Source organism: Phyllostomus hastatus, unplaced genomic scaffold, assembly GCF_019186645.2.
Source record: "Phyllostomus hastatus isolate PE091 unplaced genomic scaffold, TTU_PhHast_1.1 phas_scaffold_93, whole genome shotgun sequence".
NCBI lineage: Eukaryota > Metazoa > Chordata > Mammalia > Chiroptera > Phyllostomidae > Phyllostomus > Phyllostomus hastatus.
Window position 1 is genome coordinate 17,026,045 of NW_025334042.1, and position 14,966 is coordinate 17,041,010.

Consider the following 14,966-nt stretch of genomic DNA (forward strand, 5'->3'; position numbering starts at 1 on the left):
GTTTCTTTCTTTTTTTTTTTCATGTAGCTGTCCAGATCTCCCAACACCATTCATTGAAGAACATATTTTTACTCTATTTTATTCTCCCTGCCCTCTTTGTTGAGTATTAATCTACCATAGAGACATGGGTTTACTTCTGGGCTCCATATTCTGTTCCATTGATCTACATGTCTGTTCTTCTGCCATTACCAGACTGTTGTGATTACAGTGGCCTTGTAGTAAAGTTTGATGTCAGGTATTATGATCCCTCCTACTTTGTTCTTATTTCTCAAAATTTCTGTGGCTACTCTGGGTCACTTATGGTTCCATATAAATTTTTTGAAATGTTTGTTCTATATCTATGAAATATTTCACTCTTATTTTAATAGGGATTGTGTTGAATCTGTAGATTGCTTCGGGTAGTATGGACATTGTGATGATGTTAATTCTTCAAGTCCATGAACACGGTATGTGCTTCCATTCATCTGTCTTCCATAATTTCTTTCTTCAGTGTTGTATAGTTTGCTGAGTAGAAGTCTTTTACCTTCTTGGATAGGTTTATTCTGAAATACTTCATTTTTTATGGTTGCTATAGCAAGTGGGATTTTTTTTTCCTGATTTATGTTTCTGATATTTCATCATTGGTGTACAAAAATGCCTTCAATTTCTGCATATTGACTTTGTATCCTGTTGTTTTGCTGAAGTCACTTATTAGGTTGAGTAGTTTTTTGGTGGAATCTCTAGGGTTTTCTATGTACATTATCATGTCATCTGCAAACAATGAGAGTTTTGCTTCCTTCTTTTCCAATTTAGATGTCTTTAATTTCTTTTTCTTTAAAAGAAATTGGCTAGGATTTCAAACACTATGTTGAGTAGAAGTGGTGAAAGTGGACAACCTTGTCTTGTTCCTGATCTTAGTGGGAAAGATTTTAGGTTTTGCCCATTGAGTATGATGTTGGCTGTAGGTTTCTTGTATATATCCTTTATTAGGTTAAGGTATTTTCCCTCTTCTCCCACTTTGCTGAGTGTTTTTTATCATAAATGGGTGCTGTACCTTATCAAATGCTTTTTCCACATCTGTTGATATGATCATGTGAGTTTTGTCTTTTCTTTTACATTTATTGATTTGCAAGTATTGTACCATCCTTGCATCCTTGTGATGAATCCCACTTTGTCATGGTGTATGATCTTTTTAATATATTGGTGGATGTAGTTTGCCAATATTTTTTGAGCATTTTAGCATATATTTTCATCAGTGTAGTGGCCTGTAGTTTTTTTTTCTTTGTTGTGTCTTTATCTGGTTTTGGGATTAGGATGATGCTGGACTCATAAAAAGAGTTTGGTTGTCTTCCTTCTTCCTTCTTCTGGATTTTTTTTGGAATGGTCTGAGAAGGATAGAGGCTAGCTCTTCCTGAAATGTTTTTTTAAAAAATCTCCTGTGAAACTGTGTGGCCCATGGCTTTTGTATGCTGGGAGTTTTATGATTACTGCTTCAATTTTGCCAGCTGTTACTACTCTGTTCAGGCTTTCTGCTTCTTCTTGATTCAGTCTTTTCTGAAATTTTTTATAGAGCAACATAAACTCTCAGCAGATCAAAAAATGTAGGCAGGACTCATTTTATGTATCATGAAATTGGTGCAGTCCCATGTGTAGTGATTTCATTGACATGCAGGAATAAACTTCTCTGATCTCTCTTTCTCTATCTGTCCTCTCTCTTTCTCTGTCTCTCATTTATCTATCAAGTATTTATCAACTTACATCCCATTTATCTCAACTGCCATTGGTAAACATTCCATATTTTTATATTCCCCTCATTTCAGCACCAGTATCTGCTACTTTCAAACTATTTGTCTCATAAACTCAGGTTAGAGTTTCCTTTTTGTATCATGATGTTGGTAACTAGGCAGTGTACTACAGTAAATCTGTAGTTAGTGAGAGTTCATAGTAGTCACCTCACAGAGACAAAAAGTAACTTTATTTTTTTCAGTTTTAAGAAGTCTATACTACATAGATGTTTGTGGAGTATATTAAAAAAAGAATTAAAGCCATTTAGAAAACAACCTAATTTACCTTATGAGAAGATCCTTTAAATAAACCACTAATGGCCCATTCTGATGTGGCTCATTTGATTGAACCCAGCTGTGAATCAAAGGGTTGCCAGTTCAATTCCAAGTCAGGGCACATGCCTGGGTTTTGGGCCAAATCTCCAGTAGGGGAGTGTGAGAGGCAACCACACATTGACATTTCTCTCACTCTCTTTCTTGCTCCCTTTCCTTCTGTCTACAAATAAATAAGATCTTTAAAGAAAAAAAATCACTAATGTTCCTGAATGGTGTAGCTCAGTGGGCTCATCATCATCCTGCAAACCAAAATGTTGTAGGTATGATTCTTAGACAGGACACATGCCTCAGTTGTGGGCTGGGTCCCTGGTTGGGAGTAAATGAGAGGCAACCAATCTATGTTCCTCTTGCACATTGATATTTCTTTTTTCTCTGTGTCTCCCTCCCTTCCCCTCTCTCTAAAAGTAAGTAAATAAAATCTTAAAAACATTTTACTAATGTGAAGGAACTTGACTTTCACAGTAAAGTTTTGTGAAAGCAAACTTTCATAAAGTTCTAGGTATACTTCAATAATATACTCCAGTATACTCCAATAGTGATATAGTGTGAGCCACATTTGTGATCTTAAATTCTTTGTAGCATTATGGAAAAGGTAAAAAGAAATAGGTGTACTTAATTTTAATGACACATTTTATTTAACTTTATATATCCAAAGTATTACCATTTCAATATGCATTCAGAATAAATACCATTATAAATGGTATATTTTATGTAATTGTTTTCTAAGTCTTTAAATTTGATATGTATTTCACAGTTATAGTATATCTCAATTTGAGCTAGCCACATATCAAGTTGTCAATAGTCATACATAGTTAGTAGCTACACTTTTAGACAGTTGAGGCCTAAAACAATGAATGAAGAGAGCAAATAGTTGAATAGACTAACATGCTAATTAGGTTATTTCAAGAACAACTAGTATATGTTGTTGCTCAGACCCTGAGTTACCATGTATTACCATGTGCCATGTGATATCACACTAAAACATAAAGTGAGCAGATAGAAAATGTATTAATAAAGGTCAGTTATATTCTTGGCAGATATGATATTTTATTTTTAAACATGTAGATTAATATGTTTCCTACAATTAAAACTATCTAAAGTGTATACTGATGGAAATGTCACTCCTTAATTGTATGTTTGTTCTTTTTTAATATAAGGGAGTACCAGAGAATGTCTGTATGCTTATGAAATAAATCTAGAAAAGTAAAAGAAATTGATGATGCAAAAGGAGAGAGAGAGAGAGAGAAAGCAAGCAAGAGAGAGAGAGACAGGAGAGATTGAGCTGTTTCTTGTACAGCAAAGTGGCTTTTTGAGATGATAAGATTGTCTTCAAAAATAAAAAATACAATACAAAATATGTATATAATATTAGTTATGTGCTAAGTTCAGTTATAGGCATGTTACATGATTTATTTCATTTAAACCTTATAGTAACCCTATGATATAATTCCTGTTAACTCCATTTTACAGATTAGAACACTGGGAGTACAGAGAAATTAAATTCTTGCTCAGATTCACTGAGAAAAACTGTTCCAAAGTCCATGCACTTAACCTCTGTGCATTACTGAAACCTGTATCACAGTTCTGTTGTCCTAAAGGAGGGAATACAATGTATGTCTTGATATCCTTCAGCTATTTATTATTTTTACCCATGTGTTTTCAATTATATTCAAATAATCATGCATTGACTTCCGGCCAAGATGGAGGCATAGGTGGACACACCGTACCACCATGCACAACCAAGATTAGAACAGCAACAATTTAGAGGCAGAATAACACCCAGAACTGGTAGAGAATTTATCTGAATGGAAGTCAGACAGCCAAGAAGTTGAAGTAGACCCGTTCATCCAGACCAGTAGGAGGGGCGGAGAGGAGCAGATAAGTGCAGGTTGCGGAGAGCAGAGTTGGGCACATAAGGCAAGTGGGGTGTGTAAGGCATCTGGGGCATGCAAGATCCCAGTGGCTGGACCCTGAGTATGTAAACGGCAGCTGGCAGACCCAGTGAGGTGGTGATGGTTGAGCAGGGCAGAGCGCACAACCCAGGATCCTAGGGAAGGGACTAAGGTCCCACGGAGCTACTGCCATTGTTCCCTTCCGCCCTTGCCCCCGCCACCGCATACAACATCACAATCTAGCAACTGGGGTGCCCAGCTTCAGTGAACACCTAAGGCTCCACCCCTCACCATAACAGGAATGACCAGACCCCCCAAAAAGAGAGAGAGAGAGAGAGAGAGAGAGAGAGAGAGAGAGAGAGAGACATGTCTCAAACGGAAGAACAGATCAATGCCCCCAGGACTCATCATTTTAAGCGACTAAGAGATAGCCAATCTATCAGATGCACAGTTCAAAACACTGGTGATCAGGAAGCTCACAGAATTGGTTGATTTTGGGTGCAAATTAGATGAAAAAAAATGCCGGTTACCATAAAAGAAATGAAGGAAAATGCAGAGAACCAATAGTGATGGGAAGGAAACTGGGACTCAAAACAATAGAGTGGACCAGAAGGAAGAAAGAAACAACCAAACAGGAAGGAATGGAGAAATAAGAATTCAAAAAAAACAAGGAGAAGCTTAGGAACCTCCAAGACATCTTTAAACTTTCCAACATCCGAATTATAGGGGTACCAGAAGGGGAAGAGGAAAAGCAACAGATTGAACACGTATTTGAACAAATAATAAAGGAGAACTTCCCCATTCTGGCAAAGAAAATGGACTTCCAGGAAATCCAGGAAGCTCAGAGAGTCCCAAAGAGGTTGGACCCAAGGAGGAACACACCAAGGCACATCATAATTACATTAGCCAAGGTAAAAAATGAAGGAGAGAATCCTAGAAGCAGCTAGAGATAAGGGGACAGTAACGTACAAAGGAGTTCCCATCAGACTGTCAGCTGATTTCTCAAAAGACACCTTCCAAGCAAGAAGGGGCTGGAAAGAATTATTCCAAGTCATGAAAGGCAAGAACCTATATCCCAGATTACTCTGTCCAGCAAAGCTTTCATTTAGAATGGAAGGGCAGATAAAGTGCTTCTCAGAGAAGGTCAAGTTAAAGGAGCTCATCATCACCAAGCCCTTCTTTTTATGAAATGTTAAAGAGACTTATCTAAGAAAAGAAGATAAAGAAAAGACATGTATAGTAAAAGGACAGCAAACTCACAATTATTAACAAGCACACCTAAAGCAAAACCAAAAGAAACTAAGCAAACAACTAGAACAGGAACAGGACCACAGAAATGGAGATCACATGGAGGGTTAGCAACAGGGGGGGTGGGAGGAGAGGGGGGAAAAGGTACAGAGAATAGGTAGCATAGATGGTAGGTAGAAAATAGACAGAGGGAGGACAAGAATAGTATGGGAAATATAGAAGCTAAAGAACTTATAAGTATTACAAATGGACATGACTAAAGAGGGGGGGATGTGGGTGGGAGAGGGTGTACAGAGTGGAGGGGAGTGAGGGGGGGAAATGGAACAACTGTAATAGCATAATCAATAAGATATATTAAAAAATAAAATAAAATAATCATGTATCAAAGTCATTACTTGAGGATAGAGATGGAAAATAAGGGAATAAGAGAGGAACTTAAAGAAAATCATGAGAGAGTGTCATCAAATGACTATTTAAATGTTTTTATTGTTTATACTATTACAGTTGTCCTAATTCCCCACCCCCCTTTGCCTTTCTCCCCTTGGCCCCCCTTCATTCCCCACACTGTTGTCAAATGACTACTTTCTTGATCTTTAAATAATGCCCCATTCACCAGAAGAAGTGAATCTGGAGGAGAAGAAGGATCTGGAGAGTCTAGGTAGGGCACTCTCCATACGTTTGCATTTTATAAGGTACCATGACTTGAAGCAGAGTAATTTCAGGATTTCATTTTTCAGTACAAAAGTTTTGAAATAAAGTCACTCTGGGACCCATCAAAGTATAGCATGAAAGTGGTTAGCTTTTTTACATTTTTTAAAAATTACTAAATTTATTAGGATGACATTGGTTAATAAAATTATATAGGTTTCCACTGTACACTTCTATGATATATCATCTGTATATTGCATTGTGTGTTTACCACCAGAAGTCAAGTCTCCTTCTGTCACCATATATTTGACTCCCTTTACTCTTCACTACTCCTCACACCCTTTCCGTCTGGTAACCACCATATTGTTGTCTGTGCATACGAGTTTTTGTTGGTTGGTTTTTTTTGGTTCATTTGTTGCTTTCAGTTTTCTATCCCACATATGAATGAAATCATACAGTTCTTGACTATTTCTTTCTAATTTATTTTGCTTAACATGATATTGTCAAGGTCCATCCATGTTGTCACAAATGGTACTATTTCATCTTTTCTTATAGCTAGGTATTATTCCATTGTATATATGTACCACATTTTCTTCATCCAGTCATTTATTGAAGGACACTTCAGTTGTTTCCATGTCTTGGCCACCATGAATAATGCTATAGTGAACATAGGGGTGCATATATCTTTGCAAATAGATGCTTTCAAAAATCTTGGGTAGACACCCAGAGGAGTGGTGCTGGGAAACCCCAACCAAAGAGGGAACTTGAAAAACAATTGAATTGGAGATAGTGCTGGGAATTTGGAGATCCTGGAATATTTAAAACAATTTCAGCAGCAATAATTTGTAAGAGAAACTTCCCATAAGTTTAGCTTCCCTGTGGTACATTTCAGTGGTGTTGAGGAAATTACCTCATTAAGGGTGAAAACAGGAGAAGGTCCATCAAGGAACAGGTACAAAGAACACATGGACAAACCCAAAGAAGGTAGGTTCGAGGGTGGGAGGTGGGGATGGGTGCAGTGGAGGGCCATGGTGGGGTGAAAATGGAGACAACTGTACTTGAACAACAATAAAAAAATAAGAAATTACTTCATTAAAACCTGATTATCAAGTTAGAGAAGGAAATGCATGTGACTGGGTTTGCTTTGTATTGATAGAGACTGATTCTGTCTGTCATATTTTGATATTGCTCCTCAGATCCAATTTCTGTGACTTTTATGTGAAGACTGGCGGTAGTATGAAGTCAATGATGAGAAATCATTCAGCAGTAACAATCTTCATCATCCTGGGTTTGACAAATGACCCACCACTAGAGATAGTGGTGTTCGTTTTTCTGTTTATCACATATATGTTAAGTGTAATTGGGAACCTGACCATAATTACTCTCATCTTGGTGGATTCTCATTTAAAAACAGCTATGTATTTTTTTCTTCAAAATTTCTCCTTCTTAGAAATCTCATTCACAACTGCCTGTGTCCCCACATATCTGTACATGATATCGAGTGGGGACAAAACCATCACCATCAAAGCCTGCTTCAGCCAAATATTTTTCATTGTCCTCTTTGGAGCTACAGAATTTTTTTTCTCTTGGCTGTGATGTCCTATGACCGCTATGTGGCCATCTGCAAACCCCTGCACTACATGACCATCATGAACAGTAGAGTCTGCAGGAATCTCATTCTGTGTTGCTGGATATCTGGCTTACTGATTATCCTCCCTCCCCTTGGACTGAGCCTTCACCTGGAATTCTGTGACTTTGCTATTGACCATTTTTACTGCGATGCTACTCCAATACTGAAGAATTCATGTTCAGATACATGGTTCATAGAGCAGCTGGTGATAGTCTGTGCTGTGTTGACTTTCTTAATGACCCTTATGTGTGTAGTTCTGTCCTACATGTACATCATTAGGACAATTCTAAGATTGCCTTCAGCTCAGCAAAGGAAAAAAGCCTTTTCTACCTGTTCTTCCCACATGATTGTGGTTTCCATCTCCTATGGCAGCTGCATTTTTTATGTATATCAAACCTTCAGCTAAGGATGAAGTGGCCATTAATAAGGCAGTTTCTCTACTCGCTACATCTGTTGCTCCTTTATTGAACCCCTTCATTTATACCCTGAGAAATAAACAAGTAAAACAGTCTTTCCATGACACCTTCAAAAGAATTGCATTTCTTTTAAAGAAGTGTTAAATTCTCACAGTGGGAATTTCAATTAAAACAAAAATAAGTTATTAGCATATTGATGGAAACTGAGCCATGGTAGCTGTGCAGTCTTATAAAGTTGAGGAGTAATAAAAAGAGTTGAGAAGAAAACCTAGGAAACAACTGTGAGAGACCCAGCAGCATACAGGTGGATATTTCTCTATTCTCTGAACTTCTTTGTCTTCCTAATTTATATTTTAATCAACTCTTTTTAGTCTCATATATGCATTAGTAATTGATCTTGTGTTTTGAATATAATTGTTCGTGTTACTGCTTTCCTCTCCTTGCAACACAGCCTCTTTTACAAGGCTGCAGGAATGTAAGAACATTGACTTTTAGGAAATATAAAGCTGCCTTTATCTTTTTAAAAAGGACTCTGTTTATTTTTAAAGGGGAAGTGAAGGAGAGAGGGGAAGGAAAGGAAAGAGGGAGAGAAACATCAATGTATGGTTGCCTCTTACGTGCCCCCTGCTGGGGACCTGGCCAGCAACCCAGGCATGTGCCCTGACTGGGAACCAAACTGCTACCCTTTGGTTTGCAGGCTCATGCTCAATCCACTGAGCCACACCAGCCAGGGCAAGCTGCCTTGCTTTTACCTCTGCCTTGCTTGTGCTGCCTCACAGCAAATATGTGCCTTCACCCAAAATTATTATAATATCCCTTGCTTCTTTGAGTCTGAGCTTATTAACGCACCCACAAAAGCTGTTAACATAAAATATAACCAAATAGTCTTTAATAATAATTGATAAACTTTGGTATTTGGGTAATTGGTCCAAAAATAAATGGTAAAGTCAAGTAAAACACAAAGATCATTCACTTAAAGACATCAGATTGTGGCAAAATAGTGAGGAGAAGAGGAGCTGAGCTTCTGAAAGATGTAGAACTGTGGAAAGATGAACCGATTGTAAATATCTGCTTTTGACGGCTTTTTCAGATTCGTGACTGTGGTGGATTAGAGATAATGGCAAATTCCTTGTTACTTTCCTAATCAGAAGATGTATTTTCTTTCCTCTCTCCTTTAATTTTGACTTGTTTTATTACTTGATTTTGACCATAGGATGAGGTAGAACTAAAGTTGTGTGACTTCAGAGATTAAGTAAGTAGAGCCTTGTAGCTTCATGTGCTTTTTTTGGAACATATGATTGGGGGCGGGGGTGTGGTGGGGAGGAATCCAAATGTCATGTGAGTAGTTCAAGCACCCTGAGATTGCTATACAATGAGGAAGCTCAAGTTGGCTTGCAGAGAGGCTGGTAGAGAGAGATACTTGGTCAGTGCTGATTTTATGTATCCATCTCAGCCATGGTGCCATGTGATTAAAGAAACCATTGTGAATGTCAGCTCAGTTGAAGCTTGACACGATTCCAAATCCAGTCACCATTGATTACAACTAAATGAAAGGCTCATATGAGAACCACTCAACTGCCCTGTCTACTGTCTACTTCTGGAACTATGAGTGATAGAAAATTTTTCTACTCACTAAAATTTGGGATGATATGTTACACAGCAGTAGATATTTGAAAATAAGGTACAGGCACAGTGCTTTACATGGGCAGTGGGCTACCAGGGAAGCAGCAGAACTCATGGTGGTCTTTAAAGGCTAGAGAAACTGTATTGCACATTTAAGAGGTCTGCATGAAAAATCTTCAAACTGTAGAATTTTGAGTTCTTTCTTTCTGTATGGTATATTCCAAAAAGTATTAACTAAACACTTAAAAAACTTCAAAACTTATATATAAAATTAATGGATCAAAAATCATTTGAGCCTCCCCTCATGTAATCTCAGTTATATGTGGAATCTAATAAACAAAATAAACTGACAAACAAAATAGAAACATAGACAGGGATACATGGAGAAGACTGACAGCTGTCAGAGGGGAGGGAGAACAGGAGGACCAAATGAAAGAAGGTGAAGGGATTAGCCACAGGACATTTATTTTTTCTTTTAATCATTTTTTTATTATGTTCAAATACAGTTGTCTCCATTTTCCTACACCACTTTTCCCTGCCCTATCCACCCCCACCTCCCACCCTCAATCCTACCCCCCTTTGGCTTTGTCCATGGGTCCTTTATACATGTTCATTGACAACTCTTTCCCTCCTTTTCCCTATCATTTCCCTCACCCCTCTTATGGTATCACAACTTATATTTAAGCCTTTAGCCAAAGGACATTTATATGCATAGCCCATAGACGCAGACAAAAGTTTGGTGATGGCCAGAGGGAAGGTGGGGCAGGGGCTGTTGGAGGTGGGCAAAGGGAAGGGAAATGGAGACATCTGTAATAGTGTCAACAATAAACATAAAGTTAAAAAATAAGTTGAGCCTTAATGAAAATATATAGCATTTCCAAAGTATATGATGAAAATTATATGAGTCTGGAGGAAATATATGTAATGGAGAGATTCTAAATTGACTAAGAAAGCTAGTTTTTGGTCACATAGTTAAGTGCTTGACATTTTATATATTATTGTCTTACTGATAATTCTCAAAACTTTTGAAGGTTCTAATATATGTATATATACACACGCACATACACATACATATCTCCATACTGTTTTCTTTTTTTTAAATAAGCAATTACGGTTGTCCCAATTTCCCCCCGCCCCCATGCTCTCCCCTTCCATGCCCTCACTCCTGCTCCCACAGTCAATCCCCATCCCATTGTCCACACCCACAGGTCCTTTATACATATTCCTTGACTTGTCCTTTCCCCACCTTTCCCCCATTATCTCCCTCCCTCCTCCACTCTCGTCACTGCCAGTTAGTTCTTTATTTCCATGTCTCTACTTCCATTTTGCTCATTTGTTTGTTGATTAGTTCCATTTACAGGTGAGATCATATGGTGTTTGTCTTTTGCTGCTTGGCTTGTTTCCTTAGCATAATGCCCTCCAGTTCTACCCATGCTGTTGCAAAGGATAGGAGTTCCATCTTTCTGCTGCATAGTATTCCATTATCAAATGTACTGCAGGTTTTTTGATCCACTCATCTACTGATGAACACTTAGGCTGTTTCTAGCTCTTGGCTATTGTAAATAATGCTGGTATGAACATAGGTGCATAGGTTCTTTTGAACTGGTGTTTCAAGATTCCTAGGGAATAATCCCAGCAGTGGAATTGCTGGGTCAAAAGGCAATTCCATTTTTTAGTTTTTTTGAGGAAATTCCACACTGTTTTCCACAGTGGCTGCACCATCCTGCATTCCCACCAAGAGTGTACTAGGTTTCCACAACCTTGTCAGCACTTACTGTTTGTTGATTTGTTTATGACGGCCTTTCTGATGGGTTTGAAGTGGTATCTCATTGTGGTTTTACTTTGCACCTGTCTGATGGCTAGTGATACTGAACATCCTTTCATATGTCTCTGGGCACCCTGTATGTCCTCCTTGGAGAGGTGTCTGTTCAGGTCCTTTGCCCATTTTTTAATTGGGTTGTTCATCTACCCGGTGTGCAGTCATGGGAGTTCTTTTTATGTTTTGGAGACCAAACCGTTGTCCAAGTTTTCATTGGCAAATATGTTTTCCCATAGAGTTGGATTCATTTTCATTTTGTTGAGGTTTTCTTTAGCTGGGCAGAAGCTTTTTAATTTGATGAAGTCTCATTTTTTATTTTTCCCTTGCCCTTGGGGGTATATTGGTGAAAATATTGCTATGTGGGATATCTGAAGTGTTTCTGCCTATGTTCTCCTCTAGGACTTTTATGGTGTCACCACTTATATTTAAGTCTTTTATCCATCTTGAGTTAATATTGGGGTATGGTGTAAGTTGGTGGCTTAGTTTTATTCTTTTTTTTTTTTTTTTTTTTGCATGTAGCTGTCTGGATCTCCCAACATCATTTATTGAAGAAGCTCTTTTTACTCCATTTTATGCATCTGTCAAATATTAATTGTCCATAAGACATGGTTTTATTTCTGGGCTCTCCATTCTGTTCTATCAATCTATGTGTCTGTTCCTATGCCAGTACCAGACTGTTTTGATTATAGTGGTCTTGTAGTATTGTTTGACATCAGGTATTGTGATCCCTCCTACTTTGTTCTTCTTTCTCAAAATTGCTGTCACTATTCTCGGTCATTTATGGTTCCATACAAATTTTTGAAAAGTTTGTTCTGTATCTGTGAATTATGTCATTGTTATTTTGATAGGGATTGTGCTGAATCTATAGTTGCTTTGTGTAGTATGGACATTTTCATGATATTAATGCTTCCAATCCATGAACATGGTATATGCTTCCATTTATTTGTGTCTTCTTTAATTTCTTTCTTCTGTGTTCTTTAGGTTTCTGAGTACATGTTTTACCTCCCTGGTTAAGTTTTTTCCTAGGTACTTTATAATTCTTGTTGCTACAGTAAGTGGGATTTTTTTTTTCCTAATCTCTGTTTCTGATATTTTATTGTTGATATATAAATATACCTTTGCTTTTTAAGTATATTTTATTGGTTATGCTATTAAGTTGTCCCATTTATTCCTCCTGTTTATCCCCCTCTGCCCTGCATCTCCCTCCCTCCCACACTCCCCCACTACTTAGTATATGTCCATGGATTGTACATATAGGCTCTTTGGCTTCTCCATTTCCTATACTATCCTTAACCTCCCCTTGTTTATTTTTTAGCTACCTATTATGCTTATTATTCCTTGTACTTTTTCTCCCATTATCCCTACTCCCCCTCCCTGCTGATAACCCCTCCAGGTGATCTCCATTTCTGCGATTCTGTTCCTGTTCTAGTTGTTTGCCTAGTTTGTTTTTGGTTTTAGGTTCATTTCTTGATAGTTGTGAGTTTGTTGTTTACTGTTCACAGTTTTAATCTTTTTCTTAAACAAGTCTCTTTAATATTTCATATAGTAATGGCTTACTGATGATGAACTCCTTTAACTTTACCTTTTCTGGGGAGCACTTTATCCTTTCATTCTAAATGATAGTTTTGCTAGATAGAAGAATCTTGGTTGTAAGTTCTTGCTTTTCATCATTTTGAATACTTCTTGCCAGTCCCTTCTTGGCTGCAAAATTTCTGTTGAGAAATCAGCTGATAGTCTTATGGGAAGTCCTTTGTAGGTAACTGTCTCCTTTCCTCTTGCTGCTTTTAAGATTCTCTCCTTATCTTTAATCTTGGGTAATTTAATTGTGATATGCCTTTGAATGTTTCTCCTTGGGTCCATTTCTTTGGGACTCTCTGATCTTCCTGGACTTCCTGGAAGTATTTCCTTTATCAGATCAGGGACATTTTCTTTCATTATTTTTTTCAGTGAGTTAATTTCTTGCTCTTCTTCTTCTCCTTCTGGCACCCCTAAGATTAGGTTGCTGGAATGTTTAAAATTGTCCCAGAGGTTTCTAAGCTTCTCATTTTTTCTGAAACTTTGTTTCTTCATTCTGTTCTGGTTGAATGCTTATTTCTTCATTTTGTTCCAAATTATTGATTGGATTCCCAGTTTCCTTCCCTTCACTATTGGTTTCTTGTATATTTTTTTTTATTTCACTTTGCATAGCCGTCACTTCTTCACCTGTTTTGTGCTATATGCAACTATTTCTGTAAGCATCCTGATTACCAGTGTTTTTTTAATAATTATTTTATTGTTGATCAATTACAGTTGTCTGCATTTTCCCCCAACCACTCCCCCCACCCCAGCCAAACCCACCTCCCCACCTACATCCCTCCTCCCCCTGTTTTTGTTCATGTGTCCCTCGTAGTAATTCCCGAAAACCAGTCTCCTCGTTATCCCCTCCCACCACCTCCCCTCTGGTTACTGTTAAATTGTTCTTAATTTCTATGGCCCTGGTTATATTTTGCTTGCTCTTTTCTTTTGTTGATTATGTTCCACTTAAAGGTGAGATCATATGGTATTCGTCCTGCAACACCTGGCTTATTTGACTTAGCATAATGCTCTCCAGTTCCATGCGTGCTGTTGCAAAGGCTAGGGGCTCCTTCTTTGTCTTTGCTGTGTGGTATTCCATTGTGTAAATATACCATAGTTTTTTGATCCACTCATTTGCTGATGGGCACTTAGTATGCTTCCAGCACTTGGATATTGTAAATTGTGCTGCTATGAACATTGAGGTGCATAGGTTCTTTTGTATTGGTGTTTCAGGGTTCTTAGAATGTAATTCCAAAAGTGAAATTGCGGGGTCAAAAACGATTCCATTTTTAGTTTTCTGAGGAAATTCTATACTGTTTTTTACCTTGGCTGTACCAGTCTGCCTTCCCACCAACAGTGTAGTATGGTTCGTTTTTCTCTGCATCCTCTCCAATGTTTGTTTGTTGACTTATTTATGAAGTCCATTCTGACCAATATGAATTGGTATCTCATTGTGGTTTTAATTTGCATCTCTCTGATGGCTAGTGATGCTGAACATTTTTTTATACGCCTCTGGGCCCTCTGTATGTCCTCCTTGGAGAAATGTCTGTTCAGGTCTTTGCTCACTTTTTAGTTGGATTGTTTGTCCTCTATATATTTTGGAGATCAAACCTTTGTCTGAGTTATCATTGGCAAATGTGTTTTTCCATATAGTTGGTTCTCTTTTCATTTTAATGCTGTTTTGTTTTGATTACCAGGATTTTGGACTCTGCATCAGATAGGTTGGCTATCTCCTCATCGCTAAGCTCTTTTTCTGGAGTTTTGATCTGTTCTTTCATTTGAGCCATATTTCTTAGTCTCATCACACCTATGACATAGTAAGGGGTGGAGTCTTAGGTGTTCACCAGGGTGGAGCAACACACTTCCCTGTATTATGTCACTGTATGCTTGGGGAGTCAGAGAGGGAACAATATCATTTGCTCAGCCCTTGTCCCACTTTCAGTCACTTGCCCCGCTTCCCACAAGTGAATTGTGCCCTTCCTGGTGATGTCCAGGTGCTTATTCATGGGTGTGTGGGCTTGTAAATATTCTAGGACT

General features: G+C 38.0%; 1 pseudogene; it reads left to right on the forward strand.

The window, feature by feature from the left end:
- The first annotated feature begins 7,135 nt into the window (after positions 1-7,135).
- Positions 7,136-8,077, forward strand: LOC123812583 (annotated as a pseudogene).
- Positions 8,078-14,966: the final 6,889 nt, after the last annotated feature.